Here is a 12871-nt window from a genome sequence, read left to right on the forward strand (position 1 = left end):
CAGTAAAGAATTCTTTCCTCATGTCCAAAATGAGATAAAGAATCCTATTTTTCTTTTAAAGTAGTCAGTGTAAAATGTAACTTGTATATTTAAGTGTTTTTTCTCCAAGATTTTGCTTTCTGTATTTTTAATACAAAGTTTTTGAACTTGGTCTCTGATTACTTTCTCACTAGTGTTCCATGTATTAATTTTTTAAATCATCCTTTATCTAATCAAACCTTTTAAGGCAGGCAGGTATTGAATAAATTTAGTGCAATTCAGTTTTAAAGAAACTGAAAATACAGTCAGTCTTTTCTTTTTTTCAGGTTTTCTATGCCATATGGGTAGTGTTGTCCCATTTGTCATCCCAAGAGGCTGATTCTTGATAGCTTCAGGAGGGAATAAACCAAAATGTTTTCAAACATGTCAACATGTTTTCTATTACTTCTCTCAACCCAGCACTCCCAAGGCTTTTTTTTTTTTGCACCCTTTCCTCTCCTCTCTTGCACAACTCTTGCAACTACCCTCATGGACTCCCATGTCTCTTACCACTCTCTGTACTGTTTACCCGTTGGAAAGTGGCATCTGTGATCAGTCATCACTGCTTCTCACTTGCTGATAGGTCTGAATATTGACTTCAGCAGCTGTATACACATACCCAGGCTATCTATTTTTGAGGACTTGTGAGAGACCTTAAAAAGACCTATTTCTTTCACTCAAATTTGGTCAAAATTCATCCAATACTCAGAACTTGTACTAAGTTAGGATAAAAAAAGGAGCACATAGAAATGTACAGTATGACAAAACCTTTGCTCTCACAAGAAACTTGGCTAAATTAATTCTCTGCCAAAGATACTATTTTATCAGCTCCCCTCAAAAGAAGAAAACTTTGATGGTAGTCTTACTTCTGCTCCAGCAAAAACCCTAACTTCCAGAGCTCCTGAACTACCAACATGTTTTTGTAACACAAGTTCCACTGACTTTCAATAGTATTTATTTTCCCATGTCATTCTGGTTCTTTGAAAATCCTATCCATAATCAAAACCACAACGTAAAGATAAACAGTGCTCTTACTGTCCTAGTAAGTAATGAGATTTCAATGAATGTTCTCCCTCTTGGACCTGAGGAAAGCATGAGCTGAGTGTATCGATTTCTGCATTTGAAATAGCTATGTCTCTAACAAAACTAAAGCAGTAGCATCTACTGACGCCTTTAGGGTCTCCATTCCCTTTTTAGTAAGCTCAGGTGAGCTGCACTATAAAGACCTATATTTCTGTTTCACTCTATTGAAAACATCTCATCACTTATAATAAGTTTTTTTATGGCCATTGTCACATCACTTTGAGAGAACATTAAAAAGTAAAGATTTTTCCCTTCCTCAATTGTTTAGATACCCAGCATGCCAGCTGGAAAGTTTACAGATGAAGTGTATGATTGCACAAATTGACTTCATATAACAGTCAGTGAAGGCATTCTCAGCAGACTGTCAAACTAAGTAGAAATCAAGAAGCTTACTAGTAATTTATTTTTCCTTTTATCTTTATATATTCAAACTGCTTTTGAACAATGCCCCATTTCATCTGAACAGCCTATGTGAAAGCGGTACCTGTCTAAGAGCTCCAGCTCCCTGGCTACCAGAAAATGTCATAAAACGTATTTGCGAAGGCAAATACTTTTATAAATGCAAAGAGTTTTTGCCATGTTATCCAGGTTTAGTCATTCATGCAAACAGTAGTCAGAGTTGATGATTTGAAAGTAAGATCTTACATAAGGATAGCTGAAATAACTTAGGAAAACATATGGAAAAGATCTTTACAGCAATATTGAAGAAGAACTAATTTTGGATTTGATTTGAAACAATTCCACTGAAGCTTATTGTCTATTTCAGTCTAATGTTAATTACTATATACCTGAAAATACTTCCAAATACTTGCTTTGAATATTAAATTGTCTTTTCTCAAATAGGACTTAAACAACTTTTATAATAATCCTTTAACAGCTGCAGGGACTTATCTGCAGGGACTGATGTCTGGCATACATATGCTAATTGGGCATATGTATGAGCCTGTAACAAGCATGTATAAGCATGCAAAAACCAAGACAACCTCAAGACAATATTTTAGGAGACCTACAAGTTTTCAATAGGTCAAGAGAATGGAGCTTAATATTCGGAGTTGGCTGTCCAGGCGTCTAGTGCAGGAGGGCTCCCGGTTTAGACAAGACATTTACTGTCTTTTTGAGCTAGTGGTTTATAACTTGAGCTCCCAATCTTGTCTTGTCCTAATTTGAAGACTTGGAAGACTCTTCTTTCAATGAATTAGCGAAAATACCTTCATATTCAAGTCCAGACAGAACACAACCCTCAAGGTGCATGTAGACAAAAAGACATTTTAGCCATAAATAAAACAGCAGAGAATAAAACTGCTGTGCTGTTGGAAATTCATAGCAGTGAGGCACACTTCACCTCAACAGTGCATCAGAAAGAAACTGAGAGAAACAGGGACACACTCTACTTCATATGGTCTACTAACATAAAAGGGGGAAAAACCAGAGTGTAACCCTGCAATAATGGAAAAGGAAATTTTTCTGGTCTTCAGTAATAGCATGTATGCCCATTTTCAAGTGGTCTATCATCTGAAGACAGAATTTTGTATTTTCCAAAGAAAATAAGGGGGGAATGTAATGGAAGAATCAATAAAAAACAATATAACTTGCATATAAATATAAAAGTTTCTCCATAACTATTACAGTAATAAAGTATTATTAATTTGCACACTATTAGAAACTTAAAACCACTACTGTTTCTTATAGGAGTTAAGGGCACTTGCAAACAAAATACCTATGTTTCTGAGATTTGTCCCAGGATTTATGTAATAGCAGATAAAGGAAAATAGGTTCTAATGATTTCTCTACAAAACATATTAGATGGCATTCATGGACATGTAATGCCAAAAATATGAGATTATAGCAAAGGGTTTTTTATTGGAATATTAAATATTTATTGTTTCATATGAAATGTTAACAAAATAAATGTGTGTCTTCCAAAGTAGGTAGAAGACCAATGTAATAAAATGCAGGTTTTCAAATTTCTTATCTGTTCACAACACTAGGAAGAAATCAGTGGGCTGAGGGCCTAACAATTGAGAAACAGAAATATAAAATGCAAGAAATTATTTCTGCCTTAAAAGTCTTGGTATAGCTTTCAGTTACTTCACATGGTGGAAAAACTGTATTCAGTACCATTTGCCTACTTAACTGATTCTTCATGTCTGACAAAATATATAGCAATAAAAGCATCTTTTCAGTATGACATTCTGAATCTATACAAGAAATAGATCTTGAGTAATTAGCTGACATTTTTAGGTTGTTTTTTATTCATTAGTCAAATTCAAAAAGACAAGAACCCTTTAGGATTTGGTGAAGTTAAACTGAAATGAACTACAGCCTCTCTATACAGAATTAATAGTATCTGCATTAATAGAAAGATGACCTCATATTAAATGATACATTCCCAAGTATCAGAGTGATAACCCATAATGCTGGAGGCGCTCTGGGATGCCTTTCACCTGGAAATGGTGGTAACCATTTTCAAGACATAGGAAGGGTTTGGATGAAATGTTTTCATGACTTGAATGCGACCCCACAGCTGCTAGTTCGGATTACCCTTCTTTAAAGATTACTTAAAAGTAAGTAATATTACTTAAACATAACATTGCTGACATTGTAATGACTAGTGTAATGCATTAGAAAGTAATTTGAAACTTGAATGCATCTGTTAATTTCCCCAAAATCTGAGAATGCTTCAGTTTGGATTGAAATTTATACAGCCAAACAAAGAACTTCGATTAACATTTGAAACTTTGTAAAGATTGTTTGAGACCCAACATATTTCTGAGGTAATTTTACTCTCAATTTGCTTAATGCTGCTCTTGATATTCAAAAAATGATTTTTTTCATTTGAACACAAAACACACTTGTATTCTTCCCTAGTGTACAAGCTACAGTACAACTTTTCAAGTACAGAATGGTTACCTTAAATCCAATGAACTCTAATATTAGGCCAATTTGTAGCTTTTTGGTTATGGAACAATTCTTAGAAGAGTGACAGTTAAGCAAAAAACTTTTACAGTTTGTAATGGAAACTTGGCATTTGTTTACCAATCATCCATGATTTAATGCTTGTGAGAAAAGTTTGCAATTAATCACTAACCTACTATTGCTAGTTTTGCTAGTATATTGGGGCAACATCAATCTTTTAGGAAAATGGGAAAGCCATGCTTCAAAAGGTAATATTTCATATGAACAGCATAAGATATGTGATCAAATATGTGATCGGTTATTGGTACCACTGCAGAGAACAGAGCCAAGAGTCCATTTTTCCTCCCCTCACGCACTCCTTAGATTTCCAGGTCTACAAAATAACAGTAGTGCTTCAACTTCCCCCAATCAAGAAATGCAGGGAAATAAGTCTCTACTATTTTGAAAATAATTATTTCAGTAGACACATTTATTCATTAATAAATATTCCTTGTTCTAGGTTACCTTCATTCACTTCAACATACTTAAATAATTCTCATTAAACAATGTGTTTGCTAGTCTGCTTATGGTCCTGCCCATGCATGGAACTATTATCAAACAGTCAATCGCATTTTATGCAGACATCAAATCTTAATCTAAATTAACGATGACATAAGGAGAACTCATTGTATCAAATCTCCACATTTTTGCCCCTTAAACATTATCAGCTAGATAGCGTAATTATATACATCAAACGTTAAAGAAATATATACATCCTTAATTCTGGTACTGGAAAATTTACTTAACAATGGCTGTATTTAGAAGCAATGTATTCCTTATTTATCTCCCATCCTGCTAAAAAATGCTGCTGACATGGAAAACAACCTCTAAGAACACCATTCCTTTATCAAGAATAGACTTAATGTAGTTCTTCATACAATTAAATGAGAACCAATAGTACACTTAGCCTATATAAATGGCTTAATCAGAACCAACATTCAATATTGTGGGCTTGATTGATTATAGTGTGAAAGAGCACACAGATGTATTTTATGAGGAACTTATTAAAATACAAACAGATTTAGTTTAGTATGGCAGATTTGGGGATTGCACAAGTGAACTTTGTGTCACAAGTTGTAAGACTATGTTAAAAGTATTGCTACAAAAAAACCCAAAAAAACCCAAACAAACAAAAAACCCAACAAAAACCCAAACCCATTGAAAGACCAAAGGCAAACATTCTTCTATGTAAAAACAAAAGAAATAAAGCTAGTTACAAGAAACGACTGCATCTCCCATAATTCTGATTTCAGATCATTAGATCCTTCAGGAATAACCAGAATGACAGTGTACATCTACTTGATTTTAATACTGATCCCACCTAACATTCTGTGTGAAAAAAGTTATAGCTATTTATATACTTTCTCCTTATATTCTTCCGAAAGAAAATGGTATTCTTGTGAAAACAGCTGTGCAGAAAACTGAAGTACAGAGTTTTCTACTTACACACAAAAAATGCAAAATATTGGCGAAAACACCACATCATGAACAGGGCTTTACTTTGATCTCGGGAGAGAGGGGACAACAGAATTCAACTTGCTTTGTTCATGCAAGCCTTTCTGCTTCTGGAAAGGCTGCCAAAATAGGGGTCAACAGCAGCAGTGGCTCAAGAAATCCTATACTTATTTCAGAGATGCAACCAAACATCCAGTCAGACTGGTTTTGAACCATAGATATGAACTTGTGATCTGAAAATGAAAAACCTTCTTCTTACTGTACATGAATTGAGCCACCTAGTTCCTTTAGTGTTACCATTTAAATAGGCACTCTCTAATACTGAAGGTGAAATATTGAAAAGCAAATGTTAATCACGCACTAAGTTTAAAGCACAAGTTTTTAGGCAAACACGTTACTATGGTATACTGGCCACTGGATGTACTTCCACACTTCCTAAACAGCAATACATAGCCAGATCTCACCACTGAGTGTATAGTTCAGGGTTGTTCTTTCCCATTACCTGGTCTTTATCAACACAGACTTTTATCTGCTATTTTATTTCACAGTCACTTACTACTGCAAGAGCCTTCTATAACTTTTCACAAAGAATTTTCACCTTCACTAACCAAAATACATTATTATGCTTACAAATATTGCCATCTCACATACTATCTCTTTGCCAGATGATATAAGAATAAGTTCAAGAGTAAAGTTTGCGTCAGTCTCCGCTGGTGACTTACTCCTCTAAGGAGTATTAATCATTAATTTCTACCCTTTCCCTCTGAAGTGCCTTTTAACCCAATTTTATATACACCAGGAGCTTCTCTTCTATCTCATGGTAGTTTACATCTGGGGAAGCCTTTTGAAGTGCTTTCTTAAATTGAATATTCAAGATAACATGAATATTAAATGAACTCAGTCTTCCATACCTACTACATATTTTTTGCCTCTTTCAAATAAATCCACTAAATTTATGAGACATTATTTCCTTCTGTAAAACTCTGATTTACTCTTCTCCACTATAACATATTTTTCTGTGCATCCCCTACATAGATTCTTCATTATTATTTCTGTCAATTTGTCCAATACAGAATCAGTGATTTGCTGGAACCCTTTTTGAAAATTGGTATTCCTTCAGCCACCTTCCATTTTTCTGTGGAACAGCAATTATAAACAAATAGCAATTATAAACAAATAGAAATTATAAACAAAATGTTTTGTTGTAAAATGCTTTTAATGACACTTGTTCGAGAAAGAGCATCCAAAGTGTCCTCCATGAAGAAAGATTCCAGCATGGGAGCCTCCCTAAGCTCTTCTATAATGAATGTGGATATGAAAGATTTTTATAGTTTGTACTACAGTCTTGTCTTCTTTCAGTACTCCTTTCATCCCTTGATCATCTATTGGCCCTCCAGATTTTCTGCAGGCTTCCTTATTCTGATGTGTTTGAAAAAGGATTTATTATTGGGTTTTTTGCCTTTAGCAAGCTTCTCCTCAAAATCTTTTTTGGCCTTCCCTACCACATGTAATTTGCTACAAACTACATTCTTTCCTCTTTTTCTCATTTGTGCAAAATTTGTTTGAGTTTTGTTTTTTTTTCTTAAAATGCCTTTTAACAACATCAAGAAACTTCACCATGTTTGCCTTTTTAAAACAAAGGGGTTTTTGACAGGTGGTATGAGTTTGGTCCATGTTTTATGTAATCTCTGTGCTGCTTGCAAGCATTTAGTCCCTTTTTATAAGCAGTCTGACTTATTTTTTAGGTAGCTCCCTTTTTGAAATGAAACATAGTAGTGGATTGTTTGGATTCTTTTTATTTACTGTTATTTATTTTAAGCAGGCATGGCTATACCTCCGCTCCATGACATCATCTGTTCTTCTCAGGTAAATTAGTGTGAGTACTGAAACATCCCGTAAGTTTCTGATATGCTCTTCTGGCTATACACACATTTCAAATCAGGAATTTCAGCCTCCCATTCTATTCGTAGACTTCTGTTTCTTCTGGCACCTTCTTATCACTCTAGAAGAAAATGTTCCTCCACAACAATACCAGAATTGTAAGCTGAAGGCAGGACAACTCTATGATGTCACTGAAAGTCTCAGCTATGTTTCTCTCCCCTTTCTTTTCTCGGTTTCATCCCTCTGTCTGGAAAAGAGTACTTTGTTTCGGAGGTCTGTGAGATGCACACACAGCATATAACCCTACAAATGATACGTAGTGTCCTAAACTGAGAAATCTGTACACTCACACAAGCTAAATTTGATTTACCTGAATTCTGCTTTCTGAGATTTCTAAGGTGCAAAGATAACTTTTTATCTTTATCTTAGATTTAATTTTATCTTAGATAAGTGGATGGTCACTTCAGATTTTTTTTCCTCTACCAAATTCACTTATCTGGTTTCTCCTATTTAGTGTTCCCACCTAACTAAACTTCCACTGTAGCTACAAAATGTTTAAGAGTACTATAACAATAAAGAAAGCCAAATGTCTTAACACATTTCCACTGGAACATGTCAACTATTGCCAAGATACTGTATGTACATGCATTAAAAAAAGAAAATCAAGGTTGTGAAATAACTGAAATCTGCATATAATCTCTTTAGAGCATATACTGGATTAATTTTTTTTTTTAAGATAACAGTAGCTGTTTTTATGTCCAACAGTGGGAAAAAGTAAAATTAAAATGTTAATTGGAATGCAGACTATTAAACCCAAACTTTAAGGCGTGTTGCAAGAGGTGCCATGAGAGATACTATACTGTCTTTCCATGTAAACTACTCTCATATTCTCCGGCATGATTACAGGTTTAAAAAAAAAAAAAAAAAAGGGAAGTAACACAATTATAATAGTGAGTTGCACCTAAGAACTTGAAATTCAGTATCTTCACTTGCATAAGGAACTGCAATTTAACATGTTAGGTAAGATGGCATTCACAGACGTGTAATGACAAGAAATATGAGACTACATAATAAAGGTTTTCTTAGAATATTAAGTTATTATTGATTCATACAATATTTTAATAAAGGTTTATCCTGCAGTAATATCTGAATGTTTTGCATTGTACATAGGGGTTTTAGACAAATTTCAAATGTTAATGATGTAAATAATAATAACAATTAAAAAATCGCATTCTTCAACAAAAAGCAATTTCCAAAAGCACACTTGACTTCCTAAGCAGTTACATTTTAGACCCATAGCTAAAACCAAAATCTTTCAACAGCCGTTACTATCCATAAATAATTAGCTAACTACAACTGGTAATATTTATTACACATCAGGCTTACTCTAATAAATGGGAGCTACATAACATTAATGTTCTGTTTATTCTGTTAATTCAGCAATATTCTTCCAAACAGAATGCTATCATGGAGTAAAGAATGTTTCAGTTGTAATCTTGTTTTCTCCTTTATCCTCGTGTTTCATCCCGTAAGTAGGAGAAAACAGGGATGGGGTTTTAAGGACAGAATAATCCTAATTGCAATGCTGGCCATAAAATTTGCTAGAAAACTATCCTCAGTCTTAGAAGTTTTCCTAAACTGACAAAATATGAAGCAAAGAAGCGCACAAAGTGAATTGTAACATAAAAAATACTGCTGGACACCGGCTAATGACTGCAGTGATGTAGATGACTGAGCCTAAAAAAAATACCAAGAAGTTAAGTCCTGTAACTGTAGTACAGGTTGCAACAACTGAAGAGAGTATCTATAATAATAAAAAACACTACCTTTTTATGTTTTCTTTTTTAAAGAATGTATTGTATTCCTGAAATTCTTACTACGTTCATATCTAAAAACTGACATGGACAAGACTTCATTGCTGCAACATTATCTTCCCAGCAGTGGTAAGAAATTCACACCCCAGAAGCATCTTCGTATATAATTTTAAGTTTTTAGAGTCTTGTTCATTTTTGAAATGGCATGAAGTTTTTAACAGACGGAAACGTATATAAGGCTGACACACCAAATAATATAACATATAAAGGACAAGTTGAGTAACACCAAGTTAATCATGAATCGTTAAGGAGGTAACCAATACCTGTATGTTGATACTCACAGCATTTAAGTTAATGTTGTGGCATCATCCAGGCATTTTCTGACTGTGACACTTCTACTCCTTTTGCCTGTAGTCCCTCCAAACCAAAAGTCCTTCTAAAGATTTCTTTTTTATTTTCAGGTCTCTGAACGGAACAATGCTGTTCCTTTTCAAAACCTGCTTCTGTATTTTATTACTTGATCCTACTTCCCACCAGGTATAGAAATTACTTTTGCAAATATCTTCATTTCTCTGCTATGTCTGCAATGAATGCCAGGCTGCTAAACAGCAGGATTGGATTATAACTATGAATAACTTTGCTGTATACTATATTTAAAAATTAAGCCAAGAGTTAAATGCCTTCATGCGGATTTCACTAGGTATAAAATAACTCACTCTACTAATATCTTCTGCTGTGTCTATCTTATTGGTCCTAATTCTGATTGCAAGATTCTACAGTCTATAATACTACCTCCCTGGAAAACACCTGTTGCAACAAAGCTTTTAGGAGCTTCTGTAACAGAAACCATAATTACAGACACTATTTTCCAATTTTCAGACAATGATCTATATTACACAAATGCAGCTACGACATTAACTAATATATTCTTAAGATGAACTCTACTTTTTTCTGATTTTGGACAGCCACATTTTCATACAGCAAAAAGCTGTAGCAAGAATTTAAAAATAATTAAAAATAAATAATGTACTTTTGGACTACAATTTAACTTATTAAAATTAAAGGAAGCCTGGACTCCTCACTTTTGCTGCAATGGACAGATGATCTATGTAAGTAAACTCTTTTTAAAGAAGGGCAAAGGGAAAAAAACAGGAATATACTTAACATTTTTCTTTTTGTTGCACGTGGATGTTGGAACTGAGTTCAATTACGTTACCAGATATCTTCTAAATACAACTTTATAGTATTCTGAAGATCTTTTTTTTTTACATATATGAGAAGAACTTACCTTCCCAGAAACTGTTTTCTATGTGAATAAAAGTTAATGAGAATCGGTTCATGGCAGGAAAAACCTACAATCTTCTCTACCCACAGTTCAAAACAGGATCACAAATGGTCTTTTAAATTACTTGTAAAGCTACATGAAAGCATGCTGTTCAGTTTCTCTGAGATCCAGAAAGCATCAACTTATGTTTTATAAAGGATGCACATTTCATAAAAAGCAACACTAAATACTGACTTGCAATGATAAAAAATGTTGTATGCCTAATTCTTAACTTAAGAAGTGGTAAAACTGAAAAAGATATACAGTACTTTTATCTGGTCTGCTGGTGATAACATTAGCATAAACATACATACATACATCAATTTAAAAAAAAACCAACCAAACAAACAAACAAAAAGGCAATTTCTTTTACTTATATCTCATGACATATAATTCCTACCAGGAAAGAATGTAATTGCTTTGGGAATATACTGAAATCTTTGCCTCATTACCCCTTGTGTGATTTTGAATTCACTTCTATCAGTTTCATTTTTATTTCTGAATATTATATACTCAGAATATTTTTGACTTAAAGATTTCTAATCAGAAGAGGATTTCAAAATGTTCCAGAGCACCTTAACTGTAAAGTCAATTTTTATCCATTAGAAAAGATCTTTTTCCAGAATTTATAACCATCTCTAACTCTTGATAGGAGATTTGCAATGACCTCAAAGACATTAAGTATAGTAAAGTAGGATCAATAATACAAATCAACCTCTCTCCCGCTCCATCCCATCTCTCTATATGTGGAGTGTTTTCCTTCACTGTAAGATGAGCTGGTTAAATGAATTTGACTTCCATTTGTCTCTAAGACTTTGCTTCTTTTCTTCCACTAACAGTTTTGTTCATAAAGTTAAGCACTGATCTGGTATTTGAAAGTGAAAAAGGATTGCCATGTGCTCAAAGACAACACTTAACTCTAGTTATACCTTGTGTTTCTTTTCATGGATTAACTCACCTTGCTCACAAAAGTAAAATACACATTTTAAAAAATGTGTCAACTTATTTTTCCTTTTGTTTTTCTGCTGTTCCAATCTCTTGAGCAACAGCAGGTAAAGGACTGTTTAAAATAAATGACTGTACTTGTGCTCATCCAAGGCATAGCTACTGAGTTGCTGATGGCTCTATTCAGCCTTCCTCATCCTAGCCTGTTTACTGTATACCAGACCACAGCTTCAACTGGGTCACTGAAATCACAGTAACCTTCTATGCCACACATGCAAAATATTAGAAGATTGAAAGGGAGATAATCCATGATTCTCAAGAACACATATAATCTTGATGAAATGAAGACTTACTGATGAGAAACTACCATATCCCCTGAATACATTATTACAGTAGTCAGCCAATCTTTCTGCAAAAAATAGACCTTATTTCCAATCTGAATTGGAAAGCCACATGCTTTCGTCTAAAAGTAGAAATTTCCCATATAAAAATGCCTATAAAATGTGGTAGGACCAGCTTTTTAAACTTGCTTCATTGTTAAATTGAATTATGTTCTTTAATCTCTCACTGTAATGCAGATTTTTCTGGCCTTGAATCAGTGTAGCTCTTTCTGAGAGTCCTTTCATATTTATCAATATCCATTCTGAAGGCCAGATAACAAAACTAGACAGTGTGCTGCAGCCTGGCCGTTGCTCTGCAAGGCAAAAATAACTTCTTGCTACTATTCAATAATCCTCCACTTAAACGTAAGGAACACACTTTGCTCTCTTAGGCTACTGTATTGCTCTGAAAACTTAGATCTATCATTAGAATTCTAAGGTCCTTTTAAGAGTTACCACTTCCTAAATATTTTTTTCCTGTTTATGTACACAAATGTCTTCATATAGAGCATCTTACAAAGCACCTTCACAACAAAAAATCTACGCAATAACAGTAGCTTGATTTCAAGATTAACACAACTGAAACTGCGTGCAGTGTGACCAGGTGGATGATCTGCTCGGCCTGGTGGCAGAGCTGAAGGAGGAAGTGAAAAGGTTAAGGAGTATCAGGGAGTGTGAGAGGAAGATAGATTGGTGGAGCCACACCCTACCATCCCTGAGGCAAAGGCAGCAGATGGAGGCTCCACAAGAAGCAGAGGATCCCCTGCCCTTTTGTCACCAGGTAGAAAGAGGTGACCTAAGCGACAGGGGGGAATGGAAACAGGTCCCTGCTCAGGGTGGCAGGCAAACGCCCACCCAGCCTCCCTCACCTTCCCGGTTGCCCTTACACAACAGATATGGGGCCCTGGAAGTTGAGGGCCAGGCAAACGAGGATGTAGAAGAAGGTCCATCCAGGAGGTTGCCTAGGGTGAGGCAGTCAGCCCCACGCATTATGACTGCCTCTGCTAAGAAAAAAA

General features: G+C 34.7%; 1 protein-coding gene across 1 annotated transcript in view; it reads right to left on the reverse strand.

Annotated features, from left to right (window-relative positions):
- Positions 1-12871, reverse strand: part of FUT8 (fucosyltransferase 8 (alpha (1,6) fucosyltransferase)) — a 77807-nt gene that overhangs the window by 20812 nt on the left and 44124 nt on the right. The window lies entirely within an intron of this gene.

This window comes from Pygoscelis adeliae, unplaced genomic scaffold (assembly GCF_000699105.1).
Source record: "Pygoscelis adeliae isolate BGI_AS28 unplaced genomic scaffold, ASM69910v1 Scaffold117, whole genome shotgun sequence".
NCBI lineage: Eukaryota > Metazoa > Chordata > Aves > Sphenisciformes > Spheniscidae > Pygoscelis > Pygoscelis adeliae.